Source organism: Ruditapes philippinarum, unplaced genomic scaffold (assembly GCF_026571515.1).
Source record: "Ruditapes philippinarum isolate M1 unplaced genomic scaffold, ASM2657151v2 ctg2403_1_1_1_1, whole genome shotgun sequence".
NCBI classification, from domain to species: Eukaryota; Metazoa; Mollusca; class Bivalvia; order Venerida; family Veneridae; genus Ruditapes; species Ruditapes philippinarum.
The window spans coordinates 152,571-166,169 of record NW_026856153.1 but is presented as its reverse complement, the minus strand read 5'-3'; the positions used below and the strand labels follow the sequence as shown (position 1 = coordinate 166,169).

The 13,599-nt window shown below is 34.1% G+C and overlaps 1 protein-coding gene across 1 annotated transcript in view; it reads right to left on the bottom strand.

Moving 5' to 3' along the window:
* LOC132745598 (carnosine synthase 1-like) overlaps nt 1-12,756 on the bottom strand; it is a 33,398-nt gene extending 20,642 nt beyond the window's left edge. Inside the window, exon 1 of the mRNA XM_060734556.1 lies at nt 12,630-12,756. The gene's annotated coding sequence lies outside the window, so the exon portion shown is untranslated. The remainder of the gene's footprint in view (nt 1-12,629) is intronic.
* Nucleotides 12,757-13,599: the final 843 nt, after the last annotated feature.

The window sequence follows — 13,599 nt, the reverse complement described above, 5'->3', positions numbered from 1 at the left end:
CTACCAGAAGTCAGACGCAGGATGCATCATCTGCATCGTCAAACAATCACTTTCTTTAGATGGGTGGGACCCTTTTGAATTATCAATCAGCCAAACTCAAAATTTAGACATAGCGAAGATTAAAATGGCCTTGCAGGATGGTAAACAAAGACCAACTTGGACTGACATTTCTGCTTATTCCTCTTATTTGAAAACATTGTGGCGGCAATGGGATCGACTGGAAATAGTTTGTGACTTGCTATATCGGAGATTCGAAACTGACGATGGAGACCAAATTTATCAACTGGTTACCCCAAAGGATAGACAACGCGATGTAATAAGACATCACCACGACACCAAATGCAATGGACATCTTGGCATAGAGAAAACACTTGGAAATATCAGACAATCATTCTATTGGCCGGGGATGGTTGATACTGTTAAAAGATATTATCAAGAATGTGACAAATGTGCAGCAGCAAAATTATCAAGAACTGCAAATAAGGCTCCTCTTTAACAATACTTTGTTGATGAACCAGGAGAGAGGCAAATGATGGATATTCTTGGACCACTTCCGGTTACAACAAATGGAAACAAGTACATTCTTGTTATGGCTGACTGGTTCACAAAATGGACTGACTGTGTTGCTTTACATGACATAGAATCAAAAACGGTTGCTAAAGCACTTGTTGAAACGTACATATGCCGATTTGGCGTGCCTTTACAGATATATACGGACCAAGGAAAATGTTTTGAGTCGAAACTTATGGAAGAACTATGCAAGCTTTTAGATATAGAAAAGACACATGCTACATCCCTACGGCCCCAGGCCAATGGATTAATTGAGGTTTTTAATAAAACTCTGATTTCGATGCTGAAAGCATATTGCAGTGATCAACAAAATTGCTGGGACACTTACCTTCAACAAGTAATGATGGCCTACCGTAGCTCTCCGCATAGTAGTTCAAAATTTAGTCCAAATAAGATGGTGTTTGGTCGAGAGATCATGTTAAACCCCAGTCACACTAGAGCTTACGATTACTTGCGACCTCCGGCGACTTGTAAAACTGACGATCATCAGCGATTGTCTGCGACTAAAACCATTTTTGCACAAATAAATTTACTTTTGCTAGTATCGTAAGACAAGTCATCATTGACAATCGCACGACAGGTCATAAGTAAGCGTACGATGGTCTCAAGATTGCCTGGGATTACTTACGACTACCCGTGACATAACATGTGATCACCTACAACTTGTCGTACGACCATCACACGATAACTGAAGACTACTTAAGATTATCAGTGACTAGTGGAAATTTGTAAAGACTGTCGTAAGATTGTCGCACTTCCGAACGACCATCGTGCGACAGCCTTAAGACCTTATAAGACCTGTTTGATCGCAAGGAGGTTTTTGTGCAAGCTCAAAAACCTCTCTACGACTGAAATTGGTCGTGGGACCTAAATAAGATAACCTGAGACTGTCAAAGATCACTGATGACCGTCGTTAGACGTTTTAAAGATTGTCCGCGACCAGAGGTCACTGGTGATCGTGAACAGGTCTTCACTGGTCGTAAGCTCTAATGTGACTGGGGCTTTACCAATGCATGCATTTATCGGCCGTCTCAAACCGGAAAACAATTCAGACTTAAGTGAGTATGTGTTAAATCTTGAAGACAAACTGAAAACATGTCATGATATTGCAAAGACAAATTTGAAGGTTGCAGCTAGATACCAAAAGAAGCATTATGACTGCAAATCTCGGAAACGCAATGCATTTTCGCAAAGGCAGTTGGTTTGGCTACACGACCCAACGAGGAAGGTCGAAACTCAAAACTTGTCAACAAATGGAAAAGACCGTTCATTGTGACAAGGACGGTAGACGATTTGGTTTGTACAGTAAAACGGACTTCAACTGGCAAACCAAAAGCTTATCACATTGATAGATTATATCCCTACTGTGGTAATAAGGTCCCTAGTTGGGTTAGAAAGGCAAACAACGTTATGACATGTAGGATAGATAGTTAAAGGACTTGGTCACGTGTTCACAAACTTGATTTTACTGTTAACGATATATGTTAATAAACAATTCAAATGTTAAAAAATTCCACAGTTAATTTATGCATAGAACTATGTAAAACATAATAGTAAATGAATAAAAATAAATGTATATGTGTTCAACAGACAACATATGTAAACATAAAAACCTTTTTAAAACTTGAATAAATACAAAATATCGGAAACGTTAATTCTTCACAACGGAGTCTTTCGCGTTTTTTTTTTTTTTTAGCAGAGCAGGTATAGTCTTCGTCGCAACTCCTGTGGGCTGCCAACCTAAATTTTTATTTCCCGCTACAAAAATAAATCAATAAATATTTCATTGTGTGTCCTTAAAGAAATAAACATACATAACTAACAAAACTAACAGAAGGTGTTCTTTACAGGGAATCATGTTGGCTTTGTCCTGCGATGTTCCGCACCTGGGGAGCTCTCAAGTCGCATCTGATTGGTTCTGCCCACCGGTTTCTGACAGTAGTATGTCCATGGTGTCACGGAAAGGAGAAGACATTCACTAGAATCTCAGACTCATCTTCCCATAAACCATAGCACCAATCGAACTAGATTGCGTAATAGCCTAAAAGCCTTTGGCATTTTCAAACATGTTTGATCACAGCTCGATATTACATTATATGCTATTTTCCCTTGTGCATATATTCTAACATACTAAGTGTAATTTAACTGGAGGTGCATAAATGTGTAAGATGTGCTCTTTCCCGCTCGAGTGTGCATTGTTTTTACTTTTTTGATAACGAATTTATGAAGCCTATAGATTATTTAGCAAAAAGGTCCACTTGAGTCGGTGTCCCCATATGGAAGTGAAATAGGTGAGCATATATCATCTCTCCAGGAGGAGTTTCCGAAGATTGGGCAGAGGGATTGATTCACTTATATCTAAAACGGGAAATGAGATATACTGACTCACTCGATTAATAACCAACAACGGTTTTGAGAAAAGTGAAGGAGGGTGTTTTCCAATTTACGGTAGTGTCTCGTCACTAAAATATGACAATATAGGTTTACGTTCTGAAGGGGTTAGATCAGAGCTATTAGTTTTAAAGTGAACGGCCATATGGGTGAGACATGTATCATATTAATAAAGGTAACAGAGAGAGAAAAGCATTGACCACGACCATGTGGGAAAAAGGGAAAGCGGAGAATTTTTATAACTGCCATATAGTATTTATATTTCAACGGTAACACTTAGGTATTTGATTGTCGGACCTTCCAAACCAATCGCCCCTAATCCGAGGGATGAAGAGATCCTATGGCGCACATTTACTTTGATGCCGGAATTCCATTGAGATCGTCAACTGAAATTAACTAAGTACCCAGCTACGGGCTTTATGAATAAATTCAGAGCTTCTACATTAGGTGCCCGTTTTGTTGCCGGGACAAAAATAGGCTAAACAAGCAAGCAGACCTGTTGTTGTTGAAGAACATTAGAATCAATATGTTGATAAAGAAATCAGTAAAACTTTGGCCAAAAGACTCGCGAACAACAATAAAAGCATAATCGTGAGCAAATTGAGAGAGTGCGTGAAGAGAAGGGAACAAAAATGAGAACATTTATACCATGACATGAAATGACAAAAAATAGTACCTGTATGATGTGACATGAAACAAAACAACAACCATCTATGTATAGTGGAATATGCCCCTTAGTCTCTCATGTGAGGCTTTTTGCACCTATAGACATAATAGAAAAGCCCGTTATAAAAGTGCTGTGATTCTAAACAAAATATAACAACAACCTTCCGTTAATTCTGTGAGTTATGAAAAAAGAAAGACTATATACACGAGAAAGCAGGAACGTTGGCTGGGATTATACTGAGTCATCTAGTGAACACCTCTCAGTAGATCAGATAGACAAGTAAAATATTATTCCATCAATGATTGAGTTCCTGACACTGTTGATAGTCGTGGACATATGTAGGCGGATAATAGGATATACTCGTACATAATCATAGCAAGACGCGAGAGCTCCTAACTCGGAATCTCACAATGCTCTCGAAAAGACGAAAATGATAGATAGATTGCATACATCATGTCAAAAGATCCGAAAGACAATGACTCAATTGTGCATGAGAGTAGGAATTGGAAGAACTCTCATTGTCGAATTATGTTTTTCAGACCTAGTTGAATTTGGAAACGATGTGGACATTTATTCGTCGCACATATGAGTGTCGCATCCTTTACTCTTTAACTTGTTTTAAAGACGTTTCGTTAGTTTTCTTGTGCGCATCGTTATGCGCATTCCAAGAAAGATAATCCTACGGTAATATATTCAAATAGAAAGGTTAAAAAGTTGAATAGGGGTATTCGGTATAAGTTGTTTAAATTTCGGCTTATGAGCAAATAGATTGAGATAAAATAATATTAGAATATATATCTCTAAATGTTTCGAAAAGGAGATTGGTTTAAAAATAAGATTAGGACAGTGATGAGAAGTTATATCCTTTCCTCATGAGAGTTCTTCGACTCAGATGGATTTGGAGAAAAAGCGTTACAAACAACAGGAACTTTATCATTAAACATTACAGATATAATTCTCCGATAGATGTCTAGAGTATGGAGTACGGAATCAAGATGGAGACCGTTTATAGTGTGGAGATAGCTGCTGAGAATATATTTGTAAATCGCGCGCTCTGCAGAGGTTGAACTACACTCAAACTGCCCAACTGTTGATAAGAGGAATAAAAAAGACGGGCGAAAGGAGTTGTTAGTAGTGAAGAGCGCAAGGAGGTAAATGATAGGGTAACATTAAAGTAGGACATTGGCAGCCCCGCTCACGCGAACTATTAGTGTAACATGGAGAGCAAGAGTTACACTTGCGGACAATAACAGAAGATGTAGAGTACATAGTACTAATCTAGTGTTATGAGTGAAAAGTTGTGAACCGATTGAATAAAAAATATATACCTAAAATTAATTCTACCCAATATGCAGAAAAATGTTCAGAATGCTCTAGCGAGTTATTGTTCATTATGAATACTATTTGTTGACATAGACATGATCTGTGCTTCTGTTGCTGAGGTGGTGCTATCTTGCTGTACCCAGCCTCTGAGGTTGTAGAGAAAAAAAGAAGTATAATTTATGGCAGGCTATTAGATTCGTGTTAGTGAAAAATTAAGAGAAGATAGAACGTCTCTTAGTGATCGTACTCTCTCTCCAGTTTAATGCCAAGTGATGAGACACTGCGAAAGTTCGTTCTATAACATTGTCAAAAGAAAAAGATAGCCAATTGGAACACAATAAAATGGCTCTATTAGCTAATCATTGCTTTTATCATATTTAATTAGAGGGACAATAACATATTATAGGTATTGAATTTCATAACCCACGGTCTGACATTTTCCTTTAAAGATATTCGTTTTTAAAATTAGCTCTGCTGACAAAGTATGCGGTAACTTCTTATATTTGTAGCTCTGGTTGGCAACTCTCGCTCAGGATAGAAGGCCTATTGACGACATGGAAAACTGTGCACTCCGTCTTGAAACGATATGAGAAAAAGCATATACCATGTGAGAACAAACAATTCTTCAGAGACTAAATAATATATATTTTTATCTTTCGTATTTTTTAGATATAAAAGGGATACTTCAACTCAATCAAATGGTTTTAGCTATGAGTCCCAGGACCTAATATTCTCAAAACTAAAAGTGCTACGTGAAGGCAATTCTATAAAAGAAATATTACTGCGTGTGTTAGAATCTCTATTGGCATATAAATATGTCGTAGTGCTGACATGTGAGAGACCAGATGTAGGTATTCACATAGTATGATTATAATTATTAGTACTGTCTTTATTTTTGTGTTGTTTGTAAGGGTTGGCTCGTAACACAAAAAGGGTGATTAGAAACACCTCTACATATATCTTGTTTATCGAAAATATGTTCCATAGATTGTATGTCTCGTGCTTCATGATAGATGTTGTTATTCATCAGAACCCTAGAGGGATAAAAGTTCCAAAGACCTTAATCTGATATAATATAAACTATTGATTATTTATAGAGGTTGGTGTATTTGTTGATTGGTGAGTTCATAAATACGTTGAGATTTTCATTATAGCATCTAATGATTTAAGATTTACCTGTCTCTCTCAACAGAAATGGTGTTTATTTGAATTTATAGACAATTTTTGAATTGACTATACGTTACTCGTAATTGGATATTACCTAGCTCTGTAATTTTTAAAATATGAAATTTGTCCACATATATAACATGATGTTAACCGATTGAGCTATTCATAACTCTTTCTTTGTTTTCGGCTCTTATCATTTTTCGTTATGTTTTCTGTCTATATTTACATTAAATATGTTTTCTTAACAGGAAATATTAACGAGAATATAGTAAAATTTGAGGCAAAAGATTCTGAGTGAATTACCTCTCTCACTAAGGTGAGGAGGAGCTGTAAAACATTTATTCAATTCTCCTAATTATTCTGAGAATTTCATGGTTCATTTTCTTCATTTTTTTGTTTCGGTTGAGGAACATCGGGAAAACTCATTTTTTTAAAAGAAATATGATTCAGATTGATTCATTGTTTTTCATTACCCAAGCCCACTCCTCATTTTATTGATAAGGATCAGCTTATTATTAGAATATCTTTACTTATAATTCTAATTACACAATTGACTTTCGTATAAGTCGATGCTTTTTTAAGCTATCTTTATACATTTTTCTATTTCGTTATATACTCCCAGTTAGGCTATTTATTGACAGGTTTTATTAGAATATTATATAGAATGCTGTTACTAACACTAGAGACATAAAAACTCTAGTCACCATTTTGGTTTTAACAATTGTAACTGAGGTTCCTCAATAGACGCGTTACTAACAGTGTGTGTTTATTTTTCATTTTATATATTGTTAATAGATTCGTCACTTCTCTTTTTTATCTATATCAATCACACCAAGGCATAATTTTTAGTGACAGATAATTTACGTTAGAAGGAATATAACTTTTTTTCATTAAACCATGTTTCGATGATTTAATCAAATATATGATACTTAAATTATTACGAGAACTAAAATTTTTGGAAGAATGTTTGTTAGCTCTCGCTGAAGCATATTTATATCTATATTTAGTAGCAACCATGGCTATACAAAATCATAAAATGACCTCATATTAGGTGTTCAATTCTACCTTTTTGTACTCAGTAGAAATATTTTGATGACTAAGTGCAATCGGTGATTCTATTTTATTGGAAATCGTCGTGGCCTGTTCGGACCTATTTCTTTTAGCTGTAGGAGTCGAACAGCTAGCCATTGTTCGATATGGAGGGCTTTGGACGTTCCGCAATCTGAGTGGATGAGAGCGTTAGCTGTGCTTAGTTCCTAACGCCGGGAATTTCAATATATTGCCGGTACGGCGTTATCCTTCAGCTTACTGGATTCGGTCACTGGACAGATCATTTAAGTCTAACCATTTTACTTAGTTTCTTTTTACTAGGTTAATTAAAAGGAATCCTCAGTTAAACATTATAGATCTACGACAAGTTGATACTACACATATATACTGGATACAACTTACAAGAGCTGAGCTTTATTTCATCACCTAGTATTTTCTGAATTGGAGCCCATGATGTAACTAACATTTACTAACATTTACTTACGTTTACTTTTACAAACAATAACTAACAGTCATCATTTTATTGATAATTTATTTATAATTTTTTACTTGCGTAACAGTAATGCTCATTATTAAGCAGGCCCATTGTACATGCTCTTCGAGCTCGTAATAAATTTATTTTTGTGTTGACTTCTATATATATTCCTTTCCTCTTTGTACAAATTCTTCAATGTGTGGATGTTTGTTGTATTCTGTAAAAGTGGAGATCCCTCAAGAGCAATATTCCAAAGCAAATATTTATTGTTGACACTTGCAGTCTCTATTTTCTTTGGAGTCTAATCATGAGAGATATCAAGTTGAATGTTGATGCTGCACATCAAAGACGCCGCCAAATAATGTGAACAGCATTGAAAATCATTCTCTATTACTGTTGAATATCCGAAGCACAAATCAATTTTTTCTCCATGTTCTTGGTATGTGCTCTTTGTTTAATAATAAGTTACATATTTTTGTGAAAAGTAGAGCATAAATTCACAAAGTAATGCCAGGTCTGAAATTCTTAAATGTTTGTCTGTTGCGACAAAGACTGAAACGTCTGGTCGAATCAAAATAAATTGGATAACATATAACATTGAAATGATTGGTATACTAAAAATAAATTCAAGACAATATGTGCCGAGAATAGACCCATTTAAATATTGGTACGAATTGCATAATGAGGACAAACTGTTCTGCAGTGATCTTCCCTTACAGGCCGTAGCGTTACCGGTTTGTTGTACTTTCTTAACGATTGAGGGAGAATCGCCTCTCTGGTAGTAGGCGTGGTTTAGGCTTTGTAACTTGTTATTTAATGATTCGACAAGTAATATTGATCAAAGTTGTCCTGGTTCCCTTTTGCCCCGTCAACAAAGACTAAATGCTAGCATAGAGTGCATAATATCAAATTTAATATGACAATTTAAGGCGGAGCGAACTTCAGCAGAGGCGAAGCAAAAGAAGTAATTGACACTGCCTCAGTCGCCACCTCTCCGAACGGTACAGTTTTAGAACAATCGACTATAAACTGGATCATTGGCACGTTATATATTATGTAGATAAAATTAGATAATGATAAAAAGAATATGATATTCAAACATGGCACTATCACTTCATTAAAACGTTTATTCTAATCACTTAAAGCTCTATGACATGTTGTACATCAGAAAAGCTATTTGTATTAGAAAATTTGAAAACAATGTGATTTTGTTAAACAAAAAAACAAAAATACACAAAATCAAGTCTAAAATTTTTCCCATTGCTGTATGGACAAATGCATATCTACTAGACGCCGCTTATAAATTAAAAACAAAAGATTCATAATTTGCGATATAGGGCCTTTTCTGTTCTAATGTTGTTTAAAACAGATTGTAGCTTAAAGATTAAAGTCAAATAGATCAGTGATATCTTTTGTGTAGATCAGCTACGCAATGCGCGGGTCAGTGATTTCCCGCTAATATTACAAAAATTTTCAAACAATATTTTTTTTTGTGTTTATTATTTTTATCAGAGACATAGGTAAAAGTGTTGAGTACGTTTAAAAAAATTATTTAGTGACACGGCGGTCAAGTCCACTATAACGGTGTAAAACAGTTATCATTTTTTTTACATCAACTGCCCACGTAACGCATTAGGTAAGACTGTCAGTTAAATTTCTAGTTGAATATCAATGCAAGGCAGGTTCGATTCGCAAAAATATTTTTGTATGAATAATATGTTTATTTTTACTGTGTTGTGTTACTTTTATTTTCTTCTCATTTCATTTTTTTTCTTTTGTTTTCAATGTACGCATATCTAGCAAGTTGGTGAAACCTTATACTGCATACAATTACACAAATTGTTTCAACTATAGTTCAGTTGGCTCGCAATACTCGTGCACTACAAAAGTACTATGATTACAACATACTACAAAAAACAAAGGATAAAACAATTTACATGTCTTTTGTCATGTGTAATCTTATTTAATTAGAATAAAGTCCACACTCGTATTTGTTTACCTAATTTCACAAGAAATATGAATGATACAAAAGGTATTCCCTACACATTTAAAGTAATATGTGTATTGTATATAATTATATATGTAAATATGATTTTTATTATACACTAGGACGAAAAAGAAACGCCGGGTAACCTATAATGATGGTTTTAAGGGATAAATTGTATTATTGGATTATTATATTCATTTTTGTAAGAATTGTCATCTGTATGGAACCAGCTGTTGAGGTTTCAATCGATTTCCGATGCTGATTATGTGAAAAAAATACCCCCTTTTAACGATGACCCTTCTTGTTTTGCGAAACACGGCCGTACATATCAGTATCTTGTTTGTCCTCCATGCGCAGCTGGGGCAGACCTGATCCGTCTATGCATGGAATTCACCAGGGTGTTAATCATGGCCATGGGGATGTTATTCCATTCTTCATGCAAGGCATGTGTGAGCTGGACATGATTAGTGGGGGCATTTGGACGTCTCCTTACCCTCCTATCCAGTTCGTCCCACAAATGTTCCATTGGGGACAAATCTGGACTGAATGCTGGCCAATCGAGTGGGTGTATGTTACTGTTGGCAAGAAATTGCTGGCAAACTTTGGCGACATGGGGTATTATATAAATCTGACCGATTTTCATTATTTTAGGCCAAGCAATAAAATATGTGTTGCATATTTTATGTACCTGGCGTTTCTTTTTCGTCCTAGTATATTTACGTATGTAAGCTTTGCTAACATATCTCATATAATTCTGTATAAAATGGCATGTGTACTTTTACAAGTATTATGCATGTTTTGATAATGTTGTATATGTTGTTAAATGCTTAGTATCTGACAGACATGCGGTCAAATGTAAATTATGCAAAGGAATTAATATTGTCGATAAACATTTGTTTATTAAATATAGTTTCATATGATTGCCGTGTTCAATAAGTAATATAAACACTAATGAACTTAAAGTGGTTACCAGGGGTCTGTAGGGTGCTTAAATATAATGTGAAATGTATGTCGGTCAAAAGTTATGTATACATAGCTTATGTTTTTGTGATATGTTTATATATATAAATTTGATTCGATTTGATTTGATACTCATATACATGTAAATACAATTACATTGGCTAAACTAAACAGCTTCTCACTTCCCTTTAAAGCGTGCTCGTCGCTGGCAATTGGCATCGGAAAAATATTTTAAGACTTGAAATGGCGAAAAAGAAACCAGAACTTGAACTTGAGGAGTCGTTTTTAATTCTTTTCAAACTTTTACAACATCAAAAATTTAGGGTGCCAGGCCGCCAACTCCACAAAATGATAGAATAAAAAGATCTTTCAAAGTAATTTTTTTTCTTTTTGTTTACCTTTTAAATCTCAAGAATAGTCTTAAGAACTTCAAAAGTCCCGTTTTTATCATATTTATAACATTTCTACAACTGTAAAATTTCCAACTGCCAGGTCGCTAGAGAATCTTTCAAAATGTGATTTTTGTCTTTTATATAACTGTTAAATGATAAGATGTGTCTTTAAAAGTTAATTAAGAGTCGCTTTACAAATCTTTTCCAAACTTTTTTACAACATTAAAATTTCAGGCCGCTAGGTCGCTGGGCCGCCATCTCCACAAAAATGATTAAATTAAAAAAGTTTTCTCAAAGTGATTTTTTTTCTTTTTATATATCATTTAAATAACAAGAATTGTCTTATAAACTTCATTAAAGGCAGTTTTATTGTTTAAATAACATTGAAAATTTTTGGCCGTTAGGCCGCTGGGCCGCCGGGCCGCCAACTTCACAAAAATGATAGAAAAAATCTCTCAAAGTGATTTTTTCTTTATATATACCTTTTGTCACAAAGTAAACCATTTCGTAAATGCTCAGAAGTGCTTTCAGTACTTTGATTTTTACATAGTTTGTAAATGCTCAGAAGTGCTCTCAGTACTTTGATTTTTGTAGTATTCTATTTTCATGCAGAACCTCAGTTTTATACTAAATCAAATATAAATTATTGTATCACCTTTTTGTAAAATTCAGATTTATCGAGTGAAATTACTTATTTCAGTATTTTTATTTATTGCTTAAATTTCTTGGTATCATTCCAAGCATTTTGACAAATTTTTCATAAGATTCGGTCCAGTAATAAGAAAGTTAGATTTTTGTGATAAAGTGTAAATTTATATATGGTCTATAAATTTGATATTCGGGCCTGTATATTTTGTTATACATGTGTTCTGGAATGCAAAAAAAAATCGTGAAAGTTATGTTCAGGATAACTATGCATATACATGTATATTGAACGATTTTAAATCTTGGTAGGAAATATCCATGGTACACAAATATGAGGGTATAAGTATGTCCCTTTGGAAAAGCCGGACCTTTGTCGGATTCCTATAACATGTATAAACAAAGCTTCTAAAAATATAATGACCCTTATGGAACGCCATACACCCTGGTGTAATAAATTCAACGTTGATTATATATCGTAGCACGTCGTAAGATATAAAACATAAAAGCAGACCGGATGTCACCTAAATATCGACGAAATCCTTCCCTGAATCGAATCAATATTATTTCGTACAAAAAAATAATGATGATGTAGTGATATGAAAATTACTTTAAGAAAGAAGAATTATATAAAAAGAACATCTGCAGCAGACTTAATTATAAATGACTTTTACTGTATTAAACATGAACAAGAAAACTTATTTTAGTAAATAAACATGAAACATATGCATGATAAAATAACGTACGTGCACTAAAGGCGTTAACGGCCTTCCATACATACAACAACTATCAATGATAATAAAAAGAATTACAAATATTCAAGTACTGAATGAAACACAAGAGTCATAAATCTACAGAAGACAAAAAATAAGAGAACGAAACATTACTGTCAAAATGCAAAATAAAATTTCTATAAAACGAATATGTAATAAAAATTTAACTGAATTACGATCTTCTGAAATAACAAAAATCTACTTAAATAAACAACAAGAAAAGAAAATTTACCTTGCGCAAGCTTAAAAATTTACACCGCAAGAATAAATTTGTCTGTATATAATGACCTTGTGCGTCTTTACACGTCTGAATGTGAGTCCCAAAGAAGATTTAAAATCGTTCAATATCTATGCATAGCTATCCTGAGCAGAAAGCGTGAAACATAACTTACACGATTTTCTTACATTCCATAACGCATGTATAACAAAATATACAGGCCCATAATATCAAATTTATGGACCATAAATAAATTTACACTTTATCACAAAAAATCTAACTTTCTTATTACTGGACCGAATTTTATGAAAAAATATGTCAAAATGCTTGGAATGATACCAAGAAATTTAAGAAATAAATAAATTTACTGAAATAAGTAATTTTACTTCATAACTCTGAATTTTACAATGATGCAATAATTTACATTGGATTCAGCATTAAACTGAGGTTCGGTATGAAAATGGAATACATGCACTACAAAAATCAAAGTACTGAGAGCACTTCTGAGCATTTACAAATTATGTAAAAATCAAAGTACTTGAAAGCACTTCTGATCATTTACAAAATGGTTTACTTTGTGACAATACGCCCCCCTTAAAATAAGAAAATTGATAAATTTTCTTTAAACATCACAAAGTGAAACAATATGATGAAACTGACATGTTATACAACACTGTACATAATATATAACCACCTTTTATACTATACCACACTTCTGCTAAAAAAATACTCTATCTTTACCAAACTACCTCCGGTTAAAACATTAAACTCTACTTAAATAATCAGCTCCTACATTTTCTCTACCTGTAATCGCTCTGATTCTCATTCTTTATGGTTGCAAAAGCAACGACCATCTCGTTATTCTTGAGTTATTTAATTTTGCCTTGTTAAGATAAGTGAGAGGTTGGTGATCAGTCTCCAGGATAAATTCCTTACCATATAAGTACCTGTGGTATTTAGATATAAACCATACGATTCCTAAACA